This window comes from Terrapene carolina, unplaced genomic scaffold (genome assembly GCF_002925995.2).
Source record: "Terrapene carolina triunguis isolate 2854851 unplaced genomic scaffold, T_m_triunguis-2.0 Scaffold120, whole genome shotgun sequence".
NCBI classification, from domain to species: Eukaryota; Metazoa; Chordata; order Testudines; family Emydidae; genus Terrapene; species Terrapene triunguis.
Genome location: NW_020664471.1, coordinates 4,508,285 through 4,516,489, shown reverse-complemented (window position 1 = coordinate 4,516,489; position 8,205 = coordinate 4,508,285).

The window sequence follows — 8,205 nt, the reverse complement described above, 5'->3', positions numbered from 1 at the left end:
ATCTCTAGAGATCTTTAAGAGTAGGTTAGATAAATGTCTATCAGGGATGATCTAGACAGTATTTGGTTCTGCCATGAGGGAAGGGGACTGGACTCGATGACCTCTCGAGGTCCCTTCCAGTCCTAGAATCTATGAATCTATAGAGAATTTTTTCGTACACTGCATTAAATAGACTGAATAAATGTCTGATCATCCTGAGTGCAATGAAAGGAACCTGATCAATGCAGCAGTATATCATGTAATGTAACCTATGGTGCATCTGGCTCCTCCAAAGCAGATCCCTGCACCCGCATGAATAATAATAAATAAATAATACTAATAGTCGCAGCTACCTCTTCTATAGAGCTTTTTCATCAGTAGATCTCAAAGTGCTTTACAAAAGAGGTCAGTATCATTCGCCCCATTTTACAGATGAGGAACCTGAGTCACAGAAAGGAGAAGTGATTTCCTCAAGGTCACCCAGCAGGACAGTGGGGAGTAGAACCCCTATCGCAAGTCCCAGTACAGTAATATAACCAATAGGCCACAGAACCTCCCATCAGCTTCTCTGGGGGTCCATCCATTCGGAATCAGTTGCCTATTTAGGACATCATCCCGCAAGAGAATTTTCTGGTAGGGAAACTATGGTACAGCCACAGATCTTTAAAAAATCTAATAAGTTAAATCAAAAGTTGCTGAGACAAAGAGAAGAGGCTGATTTTGAATGATACACACCATGCTAGAACATGAACTTCTCTTTTGGTTATTGCATTTGAAATATTTAGAGACTTAAAGGCAACGCTCAGCTGTAAAATATTTTCTTTTTGGCAGCTCACAATCTTGTTCCAAAGACACATGTGAAATACATTCCTGGGTAATCTTTGAGTGAAGTGGGCCAGATGGTAGCAGTCAGATGTGACCCAATTCTTTGTTAAGCTCTCACATTTTAAAAGATATATGCTGGACAGTCTTGTGCTTCATTCACATACCACAAACACACACACACTTTAGATGCTGCTGAGTTGCTGTTTTTGAGGTAGCTGCTGACATAAACAGGGCACTCACCTTTGAGATCTTAATGTACGGCATAAAACAGCTGTGTGTGCAAGCTGACATGTTATCCCATATCCGTTTTCATTCTACTTCCTGAAGGGAAATGGATCAAGGGGATATCCATCAGTCTTCTGGTTTGAGGGAGGGGGGAAAGGAAATACTTCTTATGACTGTATTGAAAGAAAGATAAAATGGAGTATGATGGCAACTGGCTTTAGCTATTATATGTGAGCAAGAAAAGCATTCTCAAAATGGTTGCAAATACTCTAATTTAGGGCCTTTTTTTTTTCCTGTTCCGCAAAAATGCCTGGCTTGTGTTCATTAAACATGTATGGAGGCCCTATTTCTGGAGAGCTTACATTCCACTCCCATTTCAATTTCATGTATTTGGCACAGATGACTGAGTAATATCCTTCATATGTAAAGGTTACAAAAGGTATTTCAATATCACAGAGATCAGAATGAGCCCATGTGTTGCCACGTCTAGGGAACACTGCAAACCTCATCTCAGCAGGGAAGCCTTCCCCAGAATGAGGGGAATGAAAAAACGCCCAGCAGCACCAACTAGCAAACAAAGATTAGAGCCAAAAGGGGGGCGGGGGAGGAGAGAGGATTGGTTTTGATCCTCTCTTACAGCACTCAGATGCTCTGGGAAGAGGTGCTTAGCAGTGAGTAAGAGACAGCCTCCACATCAGTATTTAGGGAATTCTGTTCTCACACCTAGCATCCCCTTTCCACAATGTTGTAGTTAAAGACCTGCTGTCCTCTGATATAGACTCCTTGTACTGCATAATCAGCTTCTCTTTAAAAGCCACAAAAATTCACTCACTTTTATGTTTTTGCACTTACAAAGAGCAGACATACACCTTCAGGAAGAATGGCTATTGGGTTGTTGTTGTTTTTTTTCCTATTAAGAGCTTAGCAAAACACAGCAGATCATAAGAAAAAATCTCCATGAGAGAGCACAGAGTGTGTCTCTCCTCCAAGAGTCTGTACTGAGTCATTATCCGAAGAAGTGGGTTGTAGCCCACGAAAGCTTATGCTCTAATAAATTTGATAGTCTCGAAGGTGCCACAAGTACTCCTGTTCTTTTTGCGGATACAGACTAACACGGCTGCTACTCTGAAACCATACAACAAAAATGGTTGTTAAACTCTACCTAGAAGGAAAGGAGTAAGAAATTTTAGGGGGAAAAAAGTCAGTTTCTTAGCTACATACATAGTACATAGCTGTGTTTGGAAACCACCTGCCTGGACTGCAGATTTCCCAAGAACAGCTTTGCTGATAAATGGAGTTAGGGGAGGCACCATGGGCGATGGGTGAACCACAGGCTCGGGGAGACTAGCCGCCTGAGGCCCCACCCCACCCACCACCCTTCCCCCGTGGAAGCCCAGAGTGCCCTCCCCTCTGCTCCCCAGGCCCGGTCTGCCAGAGCGTCTCCAGCCCCAGAGAGCTCAGTGGGTGGCGTGCGACTCCCGCTCCCCAAATCTGGAGCACTGGGCAGGTGGCGCGTGGTCCCCCCAGTCCTGGAGTGCTTGGTGGCACGGTCCCAGCACTGGGCGGCCCCAGCCACCCCCAGTCCCAGCCACCCTAGCCCCAGCAGGCTTCCCAGAAGAGGAGCAGCCTGCCTGGGCTGGGGCCAACTAGCAGCCAGCAGGAGGGGGTCTCAGGGCGGAGCGTGGGCAGGGCCACGTGGGGCTGTTTGGGGAGGCACAGCCTTCCCCTGCCTATGCTACCCATCACCCATGGGAGGCAGTGTATTCTTTTCCTTCTATCATGCAACAGTCCATTAGCATGATGCTCCTGGTTTTGGCTGCCTTGCTCAAAAAGGAATCTTACAATGTTCCTGCCAAAGGCAGCCCCCAATGCACCATTGAAGCAGTATTCTTGTGTGATACCAGATTGTTCCTGACTGCCGCACTCTGTTGGAGACGTTGGGGCAGCTGCTGTAAATTGTTATAGCTCCATTGAAGCCAATGGACTTTACACCAGTTGAGGATGTGCCTCTTTAGTTACATTGGCAAGCTTGAGTAAAGTATGCTTCTAACACAGAAGTTAATGTTCAAGGAAGATTTAAAACTGGTTCAAACATCTGGTTCTTGGCCTTGGATTATTGGCTCCAGCAGTGGCAGAATCTTTAGGTATGTGTCGAGCTGGGCAGGAAATGGTTTTCCTGTCTCCAAACACTTTAAATTTTTGAAAAAAAAAAATTTAAAGTCAAAATTTCAAATTTTTTTGAAAAAAAAAGGGGGGGGGGGGAATGGGAGACTTTGTCAAAATGTTTTGTTCCAATTTCAATCTTTTACTTTTTTTAAAACTGTAAATTAACTTAAATTTGAAACCAAAACCAGAAATGTTCATTTAAAAAATATTGACATTTTGACAATTTCAAAAAATTCACGATCAGCAAGACTAGCTGTGTGGGTTGGTTGATTTATCGTTCCAGGGGTCTGTAGACTTCAGAGTCTGCAGTTTTTCTGGTGCCAGCAGTGCTGGTTGTTTGAAGTACCCAGGTACACTGCTGTGATGAGGCATATGGGGGGAGATTAAAGCTCATGGGGAAGGAAAAGTCTGTGGGACGTCACAATTTTCTTATTTCAATCTGACTAGCAACGACAAAGAAAACTATAGCTGAGACAATTTTTAAAAAAGCAGAAGGGTCCCCATTAAGACTGGCCCACTCTTTTCAGATGAGAACTCATCATGGTGATCCACAATTGTCACTTCCAGATTGGACTGTTGTAACTCACTCTGCTTGGGGTTGAATGCAACCACTATATAAAACTAATACAGCACACAGCAGTGCCCCTCATTAGCAACAAAGGCTGATGTGAACACCTCATACCTGTACTTCACAAATGCCACTGGTCCCCCATTGGCTTCAGAGCAGAGTTCACAGATTGGGACCTGGCTACCTCAGAGACTGATTTATCATCTCTGATTTGCCAAGGCAACTATGTTCTACATGGATGATGCAGCTGGGTAGACACAGCCTATCAAGCAACATGATAACAGAGCCTTTTCATTGCCAGGACACGAGCTGTGGAACTACTAGCCAGAAAAGATCAGCTCAAACCCAAGCCCGACAGTGCTTACCTCATGGAATAAAATATAACTTTTCATTGAAGCCTCCTCCCACAAATGTGCTTCAGAAACAAAATCCAACTCCTACAAAGCCACAGTACCCTTCTCTGGAGGAAAAAAATCCTCTTTGCTTCTGTGCACCTAATTTTGCGCAGACTTCAGTACCATGGTGATAAGTACCACACTCTGTATAACCAAGATGTCATCAGCAATGGTTACATACTTTCTAATTGAAGAGAAAAAGTAGATGCTATGCAAACAAATGGTGACAATATGAAAAGCAAAAAGTGAAAAACAATTAAAATAGGCGAAAAACTCAGATATGCAGAGAACAGTAATATTTCCCAAGCTAGGGGCTAAATCCTCAATGAGTGAGAACAATGGATCCATTGCATTATACCCTGTATCCTCTAGATTACATGGATGGCCCTCCATAGAGCTAGGAACTCTATGGCTCTAGGTCTGAATCCAGGAAAATTTCCAAGCAGAAAGCTATCCCCAAGTTACTGCTGGTCAGGCTAGCAGTAACTCCCTGCTAGCCAGCTATAATTTACACTATGGTGGGAAGAGGGGTGGGGTGGGGAGGTTGTAGTACAGTTGCATGTGTATGGGTGGGAGCATGCTGTGAACTTGTGGGTCCTAGGCTTCCACACAGATGTTCCCTATGTGGATCTCAAAACTTGTTTGAGTTTAGAGTGGCCAAACCTCCTGATTTTTCCACGCAGAGTGGCAACACGGTAAACACCATACCACAGATGGAGGAGTTGGGAGGATAGTCTGTGGGTAGAAATTTGGAGTTCCCAAGTCTGTGTATGTGAGAGCCTACATAGGTTCAAGCATTTACTTTCGGTATCCAGCTTGTGATTATCAGATCAACTTTTGGATATTAAAATTTCTAGGGGAAAGGCTGCTACCAGACAGCCAAAATACCCCAGGGTGAGGAGACACTTTGAACCTGCTAGGAGGAAAATCCAGTATAATAAAATCCACATCCATAGGCGGTTCAGTCCATGGTGAGGGCCCCCTCTTGTGAAGAACACAGGACTGGTCTCCACCCTTCCACTGTTCCAGCTGGTTTCTGAAATGTCACCTGAGTATCATGAAGAGATACTGGGAAACAAACAATATTTGGAGCTGTAATAGCAAGCACCATCAATTGTTTGTGTTTACGTTTAGTAGTAGGAGACAAGGGATTTAAATAGTTACTGAGAAACTGCTTTATGAAACAGTCTGTGTTGTGATGAGTTTAGACAAAGCACCGTGTAATATCACGGTTACTGCCTTTTTTCCTGCTTGGACACCAAACTTCACATCAGAAGCCCCAAGTTGTTGCAGTTTAAAGAATGAGAATCACAAAACCAGCATCTGTGATGCACAGTAAAAGCTCGCATTTTAGTCACATATGCACTGTGCGCCCCTTTGCTAAGATAAGCTAGGTGAATGACCCATGCCAAATCATTTCTTTATCACTTTAAACTTCTTTTCAGTTTGCAAGTAGTCCAAGAAATAGATCACCATTTTTTAGAATATTTTTATTATTCAAACTTATTCAGCTATTCATTTTTTGTCTGGAGATCATTTGGGAATAGTTTGTTGCGAATATTAAGAATTTAATAGAGAAATGGATTGCTTTGATTAGAGCTCATATTCTAGTCTGTTTCCTGAGTGGATAATCAGATTACAAATTCTTATAGTCAGCTTGCTATTTTAACACTTCAATTTGTGTGTTGAAATGTGCTTGCCATGTTGCTTAAACTTTGCTGTGCGCGTGAACATACCTGCCAGAATCAAATTTGTTGGAAGTAAATTATTCTGAGAAAGTGAATGCAAAATGGATGTAATCACAGCATTTGTATTCCAGGTGCATATTCATTAAACATTTTTCACATAGTCCCTCAATCCTATTGCCAACTATCAAAAGAAAACTTTGTCTTTGGAGTTGGGATTGCAACTGGAGACCCAGGAAAGTCTAGCAGTTTTAGATAACTCAGAGCAGCCTTAGGTTACTCAAAGCAAACACGCACACACAGCATCTACATGATAAAGCAGGGGACCATGATTTGTGGGAGGAACCAATTCAGAATGGATGGCCACAAACAAGCACAGCTGGATGAACATTAGTACAAGCCAGAAGGTAACAAGTAATTAGCGGTTGCACTTGTACAATTGCTGCATAGTGCCTGAGAGTTAAGTATAAGCAAATGTGTGCTTTGCTCAGCCAAAGTTGCTAAAAGTGATTGAATTTAATTACATCTTGAACGCACTCTTACTAAAAAAGAACTGTTGCTGCCTTTACTGTATTTTTCCTTGATCCAGAACTATTAATTTGGGAGTTGGCTTTTACTTCGCTAATAAATCTACATCAGCGGTTCTCAGACTGTGGGTTGGGACCCCAAAGTGGGTTGCAACCCTGTTTTAATGGGGTCGCCAAGGCTGACATTAGATTTGCTGGGGCCCGGGGCTGAAGCCGAAGTTAGAGCCCCATCGCCCAGGGCGGACGCCAAAACCCAAGGGCTTCAGGTTACAGCCCCCCTGCCCAGGGCTGAAGCCCTCAAGCTTAGACTTCGTGCCCCTCACCCCCCGGGCAGTGGGGCTTAGTCTTTGGGTTTGGCCCCCCTGCCCGGGGCAGCAGGGCTCAGGCTTCGGTCCCCTGCCCAGGTCTTACAGTAATTTTGCTGTCAGAAGGGGGTCACGATGAAATGGAGTTTGAGAAATCCTGATCTACATCCTTCATAATCTCTTTTTGCATGTTTTTTGGTACATCAAGGGGTGATTTGCTGAATGGGCACACAAGAACAATGGTGCGTTTTGTTGCTTGTGTCTATGAATCTGTATAACTAATGGTAGCTTTCCACACACTATAGTTCAATTTTAGGAGTAAATGGAATTTAAAGGCCTATGGAAGCTGGAGGTACAAGAACAAATCAAACCAAATTTACAGAAACTCAGTTCTGGGCCAATCAAAAACCTGCTTAATTCCACCACACATCTGATTTTCATTCCCTCTGTTGTACATTGTAAAATATGTATTTAAGGAAAAGGCAGGACATGAAAGATTTGTAGTTAAAACGTGCATAAAACATGAACAGTAAAATTAGACCAAGCTTTACAGCCTTCTGCAGAGAGGTACTGTCTAAAACACAGGATCCAGCTTTTAAAAGAGGTTCCCATGATTTTCGATGGGACATGAGGCACTCGGGGAAGGGAAGGGATCATACGAGGGCCCCTAGCAGAATATGTTTGGGGAATTTAAACATTTGTTGGCACTGAATTTTACAATAGTTTTTGATACAACAGAAAGCAGGGAGAGCAAACCATTTATTATAGACATGGTCATAAAGGGACAGAAAAAACTCTGTCCTCTGTACAGTTACAGAATCATTCTTTTTAATATGTATAGGCGGTTCCTGCAATTGTAAGTAATGCTTTTGGCTATAAATCAGGGGCAGAAATGGAATACACCCCATTATTTCATTATCCATTTCCTTGTAGCTAAAATGAAATGGAATTTCTTTCCTATTATCTGTTCTATTATAGTTGTACCATAAATGGACACTCAGCCCACTACAAAACATAGGAAAATAGAAATTGCAATTTCAGATCAAACCTCTGGTATATCTTATGGCAAGGAGTTTTGCAGGCAACCTATGTGTTCTGCAAAATAAGTATCTCCTTTTATCAGTTTTAAATGTATTGCTCTTCCTGGAACATCCCCCTGTTCTTGTATTATTGGCCAAGAATTTAAAAACTGACTCATTGTCAGAAAGCATTGAGGGTGAGCACTCATGCTCCAAAAATCAGTTCCCTATAAGATGTTTCAAGCTAGACACCCAAAATCACTAGTCTCTTTTACAAATTTTAGCCATAATTCTTTAATTCATGGGAGAATTGAAAGAATTCAAGTTGTAAATAAAATTTCTGAATACAAAAACTTTCCCCCTCATCCACCCTACTTTAGAAATCCATGTAAAATAATATTCTATGTTGCAGCTGAACTGGAAACACATGTACTCAGGGAGAAAGCCTGGGTAATTCAAGTAATTGAATCTGTTCTAAGGCTATCACAAATGTTGGTAATAATGATACAGT